Here is a 12,282-nt window from a genome sequence, read left to right on the forward strand (position 1 = left end):
GTATTTTAGGGTACCGTTACATTCTTTCCGTTAGTGTTACCGTTTCGCGATACGTAGACCCTCGGACGCACAGCGAAACGCTCTATCTTGCACCGGCGAGACCGAATTGCAAAACCACAGCATTTGCAGAGCAGACCTCAGGCCCTCTTTTTATATCGCCAGAGCAGCGCGCACGCCGTTCTCCATGTGCACAAGATGGGAGAGTGGCTAGCTATCATTTTATTGTTTCTATAAAGACAGCTATCACACAAGAAATAGTGGATCAAACGTCCATAACATTGGCTATGGTTCTATGCTTGATGCTCATTCAGGCATGTGAGTAATGTTAGCCAGTTAGCTTGCATCATTCTATGTTTTTTGTTTTTATGAGGGCGAAGTACTCCAACTAAACTGATGTCTCGCTAAGCCTGGTAATAATTTGCTTCACACAGTCGCTTATATTGATCCTGTGTAAGGCTACGAACGCACTAGCGTCGCGGTGCCTATAGCAGCCTGCTGCTTGCCGCTCTCGGGGTGCCGGTTCTTAGCACTTCTCCCGCGAAGCGGCCTGTTTTCTCTGGCGCCGGAGGAATATGTCCCAGTGCTATTTTTGCCACTGCCACCTAGAAAAACAGCAAGGAGTGCTTACGCAGGCGTCGTCATAGCAACGCACTCGGATAGAGTGGCTCAGCGAGGGTGCCTGAATGTTCCCCTCGCGCGCTGCTCCGTTAGCCAGGACGGGCAACGAGGGAGTCGAAGCGCCATGATGAGAGGCGCTACGAACAGAGCGTGCGCGAGCGGTCACAACTTTGTCACGTGACTACCTCACTGGCAAAACGAAGTACAGTGTGGCAACGCGCCACTGCTATACGCGTCACGGGACCGGCACGCCGTTCCTGGAAGCTTACCGCTAGTATGTTCCACAGTTTACAGCGAGTCCTGCACGACTGTTCTTGCGTCACGGCATGCGACGCCGTGGTCGGTGTCGAATATTATTCAATGAACAGACACAGTTGTTGACGTTTACTTTGGAATGAATTTATCAAAGTTTATGAAACAAGCGTCGCTTTGCGCATGCGTAACTCGTACTGATAACACCTTATTTGCCCTGTCATTTTTAGCAGCCAATTCATAATAAAGTGAACCTTTGTCTGCCTTTTAAAGCGCAAGCTTTACTAAGGACGTCGAGTCGAGTTTCTCCGTTGCAAGCAATTTGATCTTCATTTGATCGCAGCTGCGCGGTAGCCTTGGCAACGCATCACGTGACCCGCCGTGCCAAGCTCCGCCGCCGGCTTGGCGCATGCGCTCTCCGCAGCTGGGTCCCTACCTCACCATGTGAGTCGCCGGGCGCCTAGCTGCGTGTGTTCAGCGTGTGTACATTGATAGCAGGAGCGCGCCACAAATGAGAGCAAGTAAACGACATTTACCGTGGGCCTTTCCATTTCCGCCCCGCCATTTCCACTGGATATCGTTGGACATCACCAGGGGCGCTATAACGTAAAATTATTCAAAACTCTTTTGATTCCAAACTCCTGACGTCAAATTTTCGTAACCACCGACGCAAGCATGGGGCGGGGAGCGGCTGCGTTGTCTGACCAACCCATGTTCTTTGTTAACCTCCAAGTTTCTTCCCCATATGTTAGCACAGGTAGAATGCAATGATTGCACACTTTTCTTTTCAAGGGCAGTGGTAAGTTCCCAGTCAGGATTTGGCAATGCCTGCTGTATGCACTCCATCCAACTTTTATTCTTCAGTAAATTTCTTTCTCATGATCAGGGTCCCCTGCGAATAATTGACCTAGGTCAGTCAGTCAAAGAACTTTATTTCAATGCCCTGCCAGTTTGTGGGACGGGCAAATGGTCCCGCCTAGGTGACGGCCAGGAGCTCTTGAGCCCCAGCGGCTTCCTCGGCCCGCTGGACAGCCCTAGGTAAACGTACTCCTTTACAGCCTCTAGAGACTGACTGGCGATCCTGAATTCTTGTTCCCTTGCCAGGCTATTGAACATTATGCTTGTCTTCTGCATAATAATCTTCAACCTCACTCTTACATTTTTTCTCGGTTAAGGTCCTCAATCATTTGCTGGACCAGCGGTGCTGGGGAAAACCTTGTAAAGTAGTGGCAAACCACACACTTAGTTTAACTTTTGATCGGCTTTTTCGCCTACGCGACATCGGGGCTTGCATTAGTCGAAACTCGGGACGTTCTCTTCTGCTTCGCTTGGTTTCAACTTCCCTAGCTCTCACTTCAGTCATTCGGAAGCGACCAGTGTCCAGTTCTCTGGTCTAAACCTATCGTGCCGCCGCCAGAGGCGTTGCCTACAGTCACGAACACCGGGCAGGCTCAGCGCGAACGCGGGGAAACGCGGTCGGCGTCGGCAACAGCTCTGCGCGTTTCTCTTCCACCTGCCTCACTCATCCGCTCCACCTCGCATCCGTTATGCGGCACGATGCTATTTTTATACTCTGCTTTCACTATCCCCCAGCTCGGCGAAGCTGCGGACGACAGATTGATCATTGTAGCGAGGTTCTAACAATCGGATGTAAAAATGCAGCTTTGCAGATATACTTGGGCATCTTCCTCGTAAGACGTAACCGCAGCTGTGACAGTGTCCTGACATACAGAAAGTCAAATTTGAATTATGTGGTTTTACGTGCCAAAACCACGATCTGATTACGAGGCACGCCGTAGTGGGGGACCACCTGGGGTTCTTTGGACCACCTGGGGTTCTTTAACGTGCACCTAAATCTAAGTACACGGGTGTTTTCGCATTTCGCCCCCATCGAAATGCGGCCGCCTCGGCCGGGATTCGATCCCGCGACCTCGTGCTCAGCAGCCCAACATCATAGCCACTGAGCAACCATGGCGGGTAGAAATTCAGACTCTGCTTCCGTTTATGTGGAAATGGGTTACTGATGTGGCTGCAGCTTCGGAAGTGCATAGTTGCAAAATTTTGTCAGCATTCATGAGAATGTTAAAATTTCAAACGAATATTAGCAGATGGCATCAGGACAAAAAAAAAACACTTACTGCAGTGTACAGCCAGCTACTGGTTACATAATCTGTTGTTCACCAGGCTGAAACAGATGCAGCAGTGGCTTTCAAAAAGAGTAAAAGAATATAAAGAAGTATACTTAATTATAGGGTTTTACGTGCCAAAACCACGATCTGATTATGAGCCACGCCGTAGTGGAGGAGTCCAGAATAATTTTGACCACCTGGGGTTCTTTAACGTGCGCCCAAATGTAAGTACACGGGTGCTTCCGCATTTCGCCCCCATCGAAATGTGGCCGTCGTGGCCGGGATTCGATCTCGCTACCTCATGCTTATCAGCCCAAAACCACAGCCACTCAGCAACCACGGCGGGTATAAAGAAGTATAATGTGGAAAAGCCTAGAACCTAATAAAATTGGCTACATAATTCTGGTACCTCGCACTACCGTAAAAAAAATTGCACGTCTTGATTTTTATGCACGGATTTGTCCACTGTGGCAAAGTTACCTTTCATAACGCGATCCCACAGACGCATTAAAGTGAGCCTGGATAACATAATTCGTGCTACACGAATTTTGTTTATTTCTGACAAGGAAATTGCCAACAAGGTGAGCTTGTGGTTACACGAATGTATTCACTTGTGTATTTATAAAAACGTATGCCACACTGTACGCAAAAAAAAGTATTGTTTTTGCACGGCTGAATCAAATGCAACATCATGGATTGGCATGCATTGTAAACGCAATCTTAACGGTTCTTTTTCTGCCACATCATTACAACAAGACGCTCTAAGATGTTGTGGACTGCATCAAAGTAATAAACATTAAGAAAACTCTTAAAGCAATATCAAAATTAATAAACATAAATTCACGGTTGAATTAAAAACTTTTCTTTTTTAGTGTACAATCGAACAACGTCATAAGAAACAGGCTGACACGCTAAATATTGTTCAGTATATTGTCATGCAGTGACGGTGAAGTATAGAACAGCCAAAGCGTTTTTTAGAAATTGAACTCTTTATTTGGTGAACTTGTGTCCCACAAAGCAAACACTCAAAGCACAATAACGGCGAGCACAGTCGTCGGAATGTGATCTACGGGTCAAGTGTCGGCTATTTGCAGATGACTCGTCGTACATTACTAATCTTCGTACAGCCTAATTTATGGTGCTCGCGCTTGTTCCAAAAAGTGTACGCCTATTCTGTTCGGGTCGCGCATCTAATCATATAATAGACCAGGTTTTGCGCTTCAGAATCGGTGACTACGTTTGAGAAACTTCTGATACATGAAGGCGCGCCTTGCACCGAGCGATAATCATGTAACGGTGGTTAGTCGGTGAAAAACGGTCACCGAAAAAAGATAAACAATGCATGTGTGCCAATACCAAGTACTTTTATATTTCCGAACCCACCTCCAACAATCCTAAAAGGCCTTTTGGGTTGTCTTTGTTATATAGGACTTGTTTTCTACAGTTGACAAGCACAGCTCAGTGTTTCTAAGTGAAATACCACATTGGCAAGCAGCGTAGTTCTCCAACACCAAGAAAACTTCGCGTCCACTTGCAATCAATTCATCTTCCTAGCAGCGCAGTAACTTTTTGAACGAAGCTCGACTCATACATGCCTTGCTGTTCAAGAGAAAAGATGCACACCCTCGGAAGTACCAGGGCGACTGAGACCGCCCAACGACAAATGGTTTCCTTAACCTTTGCGGCGCCTTCATGGAGGGTGCCAAGGCTTGCCGCTTCTTTGTTGTCAATAAGAAAAAAAAAGCAGCACTTCTGGTGCGAACTTCCTTCGTTTATTACTAGGCGGCGAGTCTATTAACACGGCCCTGCCACCTGAATATCGCAGCAGCACGTGGAAGTGACGCATCATGTTTAAACGACCTGATAGGATGTTCGAGTAATAGCATCCTCGCACACATGCTACAAAAATACTTTGCCTGCACGCTTCGTTTTCAGAATGGAAGCGGCTTCGTGTCACGGGGCAGCTGGCACCACGACTTCGATATATCGTATGTCCAGTTCGTTATTTGCCAAGAGTATTGGTCAGGAAGTTTCGCGTGTTCTATGTGAACAATAATTTGCTTTACATGGGTTCGTTAAACACGCGTTCTACTTTATTGCAATGTGTCTACTTTTTGAAACTGTAATTTCAAGAAAAGACAATTAAAAAAGGGCCATTTTCAAGACAACTTTGAGACGTTCCCTTCTTTCAGATACATTTTCTTTATAGCAAACGTACCGACAAACAAGGAGTTATTCTTTTGAGAAGATATACTACATCCAACTTTTTTTTTTGTGCTCCGAGACAACTTGACAAGGTTTGCGATAAAGGCAGGTTCTAAAATAAAGCCGCAGACGCAGTTGTTTGACGGTCGTCAATCCGCATTGAGCCGTATATGCATGTGCGCATATACATGAGCCGAGCAATAACGACGCCATCCTAACAATTCATATTTCCCCCAAGTAATTACACCTGCTGCCCGCAATATTTTGTAAGCGAAGCAATACAAAGCTTGGTCTTTCTCCGCCAAACGTACCCAACAATGAACTCCGCCATCTGAATATATATATATATATATATATATATAGAGAGAGAGAGAGAGAGAGAGAGAAAGAGAAACTTTATTTGGCTGGTAAATATTTTAAGGAGCGGTGGTAGGAGCCCCTCAGCCCAGGGCTCCACTGGCCTCTGCCGCCTGCCTGACCTGGCTAATTAAGGACTTTTGTCCTGCCAATTGTCGGAACGGGCGAGCTGTTCCTCCCACTGCTCCATTGTGATATTATTAGATGGCCTATGAGGGTGCTTAGTACACTCCTAGGTTACATGTATTAATGTAGGCATGCCACCGCACCACGGGCATGTGGCCCTATAGCGGTTGGGATACATGGCGTTTAGCAGTTTTAGATTGAGGAATACCCCGGTCTGTATTTTGTGCAAATCGGCGGCCTCTTCCCCGCTAAGTTGTGGGTGAGGCGGCGGCTATTTCTGCGCACTCCGCGCTGGTGAGCAAGGATGTCTTTGACATTTAAATTGATGGGATTATGTGAGCGATAGTTTGAGGGGTTGGGGTTCGAAGAGGACGCCATCGCTCGGTTAGTAGACGCTCGAGCTAACGCGTTAGCCTGTTCGTTCCCCTGTACCCACGCATGTCCCAGGCACCAGAGTAGGCGATGGCGGTGGTTGAACGATTTGGGGATTTTCGCGAGGCTAGCCGCAGTCACGTGCCCCTTGAGAAACATGTAACATGTCTCCCTGGAGTCAGTGACCACAACCGAGTCCCTTTCCGAACGCTCCGGGTGAGCGAGCGCGATCGCCACGGCTAACATTTCGGCCGACGCGGTAATTTGCTGCTGGCTGATCGTGTTCACGACTGCCAGAGCGTACCTCCTTTGGCAGAGCTGCCCGGTAACCTCAGTATACGCAGCTGCGTCCGTGTAGTACGTATTGTACCTAGCGTTATTAGAGTACATCGATTGAATATGTTGTACGCGTGCTTTGCGCCTTTCCTTGTTGTACTCGGATTGCATATTCTTGGGAATTGGAGCTACTGTAATTTTGGATCTCACTGAAGGAGGGAGAGGTACGGCTTGTTGGGTGAGATAAATCGGGTATGCTGGGATATTAACTCGTGCCAATATTGCCCTACCAGTTTTTGTGAAGCTGAGGCGAACCCTCTGTCCCATAAGAGTGGCCTGCCTCAGTTCGTCGAAAGTGTAGTGTACTCCAAAAGCTAGCATGCGCTCCGTGGAGGTAGATTTAGGCAGGCCCAGAGCCGCTTTGAAAGCTATTCGAATTATCGTGTTGGCCTGTCTCTCCTCCTCCCTGTTCAGGATTTGGTAGGGCAAGCCATATGTGATTCGACTAATTACTAAGGCCTGTACGAGCCTTAGGGTATCGATTTCTCGCATTCCTGCCTTTCTATACGTCACTCGACGTATCATTTGGGCTATGTTGTGCGTTGCGGATTTGATGGTTTTGAGCGTCGGTGCTGCTCTCCCGTCGTTCTGAAGCCACAAACCCAGGACTCGCATCGTAGGTACCTCTGGGACCATTTGGCCCTCAACCACAATGTTAATTGTCCCTCTGGATTTGTAGCCTTTCGCGTGTATCCGGATGACCTCGGATTTTTCGGGCGCGCACTTCAGCCCGCTCGTTCGGAAAAATTACTCCACCGCTAATACCGCGGTTTGGAGCGTGTATTCTTTATCCCCTAGGGAACCTCTGCTCGCCCACAGCGTGATATCGTCTGCGTAAAGCCTATAACCTAGGTTAAGTATCCGATCGAGATCGCGCGCGAGGTGACACATCACCATGTTGAAGAGCAGAGGAGATATTATCGCTCCTTTAGGGGTTCCTTTGCTCGGCATTTTAAATATCTGCGATGTGATTTGGCCAATACTGATGCTGGCCTCACGGTTGGAAAGAAACGGCCTTATGTAATTGTAGGTGCGCTCACCACAATCCGATTGTTCGAGTTCCTCGAGTATCAATTGCGCCGTGAGAGACATTGTCGAAGGCTCCTTTGAGGTCTAGTGCTAGGACTAGTCTCTCGCCGCCGTAGGGCACATTGGTTAGAATTTCGTCCCTAAGTAGGAGGAACGCGTCTTGACACGATAAACCTGTGCGAAATCCTATCATGGAGTCTGGGAACCAGCTCCGCTCTTCCAGGTATCGCTGTAGTCTGCTGTGGATCTCCCTTTCATAGAGCTTACCGAGGCAACGACGTAAGCGTTACCGGCGGGAGTATATCGATCGAGGGATTCTTTTTTTGGTAGGGAATCATGATTATTTTAGTCAATTTCCATTCTTGGGCAAATCTCCCTTGGCCCAGTACTCGCTATTGAAAATGTTTGTTATTTTCCATAGGGCCACCGAATCCATGTTTCGAATCATTGAATTTGTGATCGTGTCTGGGCCCGGTGCCGAGTTTTTAACTGCGGCTTGTGCCGCTTCGTACACTTCCGCGTACGTTATTTCTTCGTCTAATTTAGGGTTGGCCTGTCCCGCGTATGGTCTCGCCGTGTAGGGCGATCCCACCGCGGGTGAGGATCCTATGTATTTGTTCTGAAGGACGTCGCCTAGTTCTTGGTCTGTACCCTCGAAGTTGTCTGCTCTAATTTGGAGCTTCTTGTTATTCTCAGTACGTGTTCTCATTGGGTCTAGCATACTCCGGAGTATTCGCCACGTATGGTAGTTACCAGAGTCCCTGAAAGGTTTCCGCAGAACGTCGCCCAGTCGTTTTTAGCTAGCTCGTTGGCATGGCCTTGGGCTTGCTCTTCCAATAGAGCGATGCGTTGTCTTAGGTGTTTGTTTAGGCGTTGTCTTTTCCACCTCTTGACGACTTTCCGCCTCTGTTCCCATAGGCTGACTAGGTGAGAGTCTATCACCGGCGCCTCCGCTGTGCGCTCTGTGGCTTTGGTGGTGTCCCCGTGCACTTGTTGAAGAAATTTAGTCCATTCCCGCATGTTGGTCTTGGCGGTATCGGACTCCTCCAGTGCTCTCTGGAGTTTTCTATAACGAGGCCAGTCGGTTAACTTGGTATTTCGTATTGTTCTCCGTATGTTGGGCGTGGAGAGCGCTATTCTGATTATGTCATGATCGCTTCCCCGGTTTTCGTCGAGGGAAACCCACTGTACGTCTCTGACATTACTTGTATATGCACGGTCGGGCGCCGTGTCTCTGCTGAAGCTGCTACCCGTGCGCGTCAGTTTGCCAATTTGATTGATCCCCCGTAAGCAGAAGGCTGTGGCGGTACGCTCGAGTAGGAACCCTTTGGGAGATTGCGTATCCCCATAGTATATGGAGTGCGTTAAGGTCTCCCACTATCACCGCCTTATCTCTGGCACCCGTTCAATCTTTTGTTGCCGAGAGAATTTGTGGTAGATCGTTCCCTTTGCTTTTGGGAGGACTGTACAAGTTTGTGATTATTGTGTGTGCCTTACTTCGCTTCTTTGGTATCACGCTGATAACTATGGAATGAGTATTTCCCTCAATTTGTGGAAGTGTTAATAATTGAGCGTTTATAGACTTGCTCACCAGCGTGGCGACCTTCTAATTTTGGGGATCACTCAGGGTGTAGTATCCCTGCATTTTGGCGGGCTTGGCTCCGAACTCCTGCACACGGATTTCCAGCACACACCGAATCAGCAGATCTCCAGCAACACCTGCGAGTCAGGACCCAAGGAGTGATCATCGAAAGGGCCCGAATGCTTGGAAGTTCAAACACCGCTCTCCTCACCTTCTCGGGCGGCACGCGCCCCAAATGCGTGTACTACATGGGAGTAGAAATGCGGTGTACGGAGTACAGGCCGACAGTCCAAATGTGCCTGGAGTGCATGCAAGAGGGACATCACTCGGACGTGTGTCCGAACCCCAAGAACATATGCCGGCGCTGCGGACTCGAAAATCCACCCCCACAAGGACACGAATGTGACGTGAGGTGCGCCGTGTGCAAGGCGGCGGGGCACAATACCCGTCGGTGCCTGAACAAACTGATTGCCGCCAAGCGCGGGAAGACGACTCGCCAGTCTCGATCGCGGGAGCGGTCGGAACAGAGGACCAAAAAGGCACCGGGGCGCTGGTTCGAGTCGACAGAGGAGGAGGACTTCTAACGACGTCGATCGCCCCCGCAGGGGCGTCTGCGTGAGCAGACGTTTGGTGAGTTGCGACACCACGTACCCGAGCACATGGGGGTTGGACCCTCCCGCGTGTAGCCGTACGCGGCTTAGCCGTGTCTGGGGAAAGGGGGATCCTGGGGGTTGAGCCGATGCCGGGTGTTCGGACCTTTAAGGCCCCCCGGCTGAGGCAACACACCTCTTTGGCCTCTGCTTCACATAGACGGCACCCCCGGACTGACCCACCCGGGGGAAATCGGTGGTCGCCTTTTCCTGTCCCCCTCTCCGATCTTTTTCTTCTCTATTTTTCTGTCCTCACTGTCCTGTCACCTCTTCTCTTCTGTTACTTCCACACTTTCCATAGGCGGCTTGGGTTAACCTTGTGTAGGTGCCCTCTCTTGGGTTTTTATATGAGGTTATAGCAGCAATGTACGGCTGGCGCCTGCAGCCTTAGACGTGAAGTGCTGTAGCGTCCCCTTGTTGGACTCCGTGGTGGGTGGCTGCCATTGCTGCCGAACAACACAAAATTGTTATGGGAACGCCCGCTTTTCCTCGACTTCTTGATCGTCTCCCTCAGAAGAGGGGACGCACCGATGAGTTTCTGAATTTGTTCACCCGGCCTAAAGACATCTTCCCCCGATATCAAGTAGTACATAGTGAGAGAACGGAAAGACTAGCAAGAACCATATCCCCATTTGTAGTGGCGAAAACCTTGACGAACACGCTAGGCCCTGGCTATAAAGTCACCAAAATGCCAAGCGGGGACCTTCTACTTGAGCTACTTGATAAGGAACAACACAACAGACTCGGCAAGCTTCTGACTTTTGGTGATGTCCCAGTTACTGTTTCACCGCATCGCTCCATGAACACAGTACGCGGGGTAGTATCCGAAGCAGACCTCATCGACCTATCTGAAACCGAGTTGTTGGAAGGTTGGAAGGAGCAACACGTCATGAATGTGCAGCGCATCGTTATGAGACGGGACAACAAAGAAATCCCCACGAAACATCTGATACTTACCTTTGAATTGAGCGAATTGCCACAAAGCATCGAAACAGGCTACACAAAAATAGCAGTAAGACCATATATCCCAAATCCTAGACGATGCTACCAATGCCAAAGATTCGGCCATGGCTCGCAGAGCTGCCGTGGTCGACTCACCTGTGCCAAGTGTGGAGTACAAGGCCATGCCTCAGACAATTGCGAGGCTACACCTCACTGCGTAAATTGCGATGGTGACCATCCAGCGTACTCCCGGTCTTGTCCAAGCTGGAAAAAAGAGAAAGAAATTCCAACACTGAAAGTCCGTGAAAACATATCATTCAGGGAAGCACGCAAAAGGTGCTCACCATTCCACACGACCACTTACGCTGATGCGGCGCGTCAAGGGGCAGCGTCGCAGCGGCTACTGCCACCAGCCCAGCCCGCGCGCAGCGAGCTGTCGCTTGTGGCTCCTGCCCCCAGGGTGGAAGTAGCTAAGTCTACTCCACCTAACCAGCAAACAGGCCCGGTTACCCTAGGGTTGCCGGCACCACAACAGCCCTCGGTGGCAGCCTGCGCTACGCGAAGCGAACCCGCAGGCCCACCAGCAGCTCCCACGGTGGGTGCAGTCAAGGCTGCCTCACCCTCTCCGGCCATTGCTGGCTGTGGTAACACCCGGCGCAGCTCAGGCCCAAAGGCAGCCCCATCGACCTCCGGGCTGGTGGGCACAAATGTCTCGTCCTTCGCGGCGAGACTCTCTCGCGAAACTTCTCGCTCGCAAGAGCGCGTGTCCGGCGCCTCTCAAGAGGCAATGGACACTACACCCATCCCGACGGCGCACCAAGCGCCTAAGGAGCGGCGAGGCTCCCTCGACCGCTTCAGAAAGGACAAATCCCGCGTTACAGGGCCTGGAAAGGGCCCTGTAATCTAAGGCAATACTTCCGTTTTAGTACACACAGCACCAATTTAATTTCATTATGGATACACAAATTATACAATGGAACGTCAGAGGCCTTCTTAGGAACCTCGACGATATCCAAGAACTTCTTTACCAACACAATCCAAAAGTGCTGTGTGTACAGGAAACGCACTTAAAATCAACACATACAAACTTTCTCCGACACTATGTTACGTTTCGTAAAGACCGTGACGATGCTATCGCATCATCAGGCGGTGTTGCCATTATAATTCACAAAAGCATAGCATGTCAACATTTGCAGCTACAAACGCCCCTCGAAGCAGTGGCAGTTCGACTTGTTCTTCTGAACAAACTCATCACCATTTGCTCGCTTTACATTCCCCCACATTACCACTTACACAAACATGAATTTCAGTCCCCTTATAGACGAATTGCCAGAACCTTATCTTGTTCTTGGCGATTTCAATGCGCACAGCAGTCTGTGGGGCGACTCTCGTATCGATGCGCGAGGTCGTCTTGTTGAAGAATTTCTTTTCTCGTCTGGTGCGTGCCTCCTGAATAAGAAGGAACCTACTATTTACTCTATTGCAAACGGAACCTTTTCTTCTATTGACCTTAGCATAGCTTCCCCGTGTCTATTTCCTGAACTTGAATGGGAAGTTACCAAAAATTCTTACGGGAGCGATCACTTCCCCATATTACTGAGAACAACCACAGAAAATAAGTCTCCACCACAAGCCCCTCGATGGAAGGTTGATACAGCAGATTGGGAGAAATTTCGAACTCCTT

The 12,282-nt window shown here is 49.4% G+C and overlaps 1 protein-coding gene across 1 annotated transcript in view; it reads right to left on the minus strand.

Annotated features, from left to right (window-relative positions):
• Nucleotides 1–12,282, minus strand: part of LOC119446090 (uncharacterized) — a 437,832-nt gene that overhangs the window by 257,974 nt on the left and 167,576 nt on the right. The window lies entirely within an intron of this gene.

Source organism: Dermacentor silvarum, chromosome 3 (assembly GCF_013339745.2).
Source record: "Dermacentor silvarum isolate Dsil-2018 chromosome 3, BIME_Dsil_1.4, whole genome shotgun sequence".
Classification (NCBI taxonomy): domain Eukaryota; kingdom Metazoa; phylum Arthropoda; class Arachnida; order Ixodida; family Ixodidae; genus Dermacentor; species Dermacentor silvarum.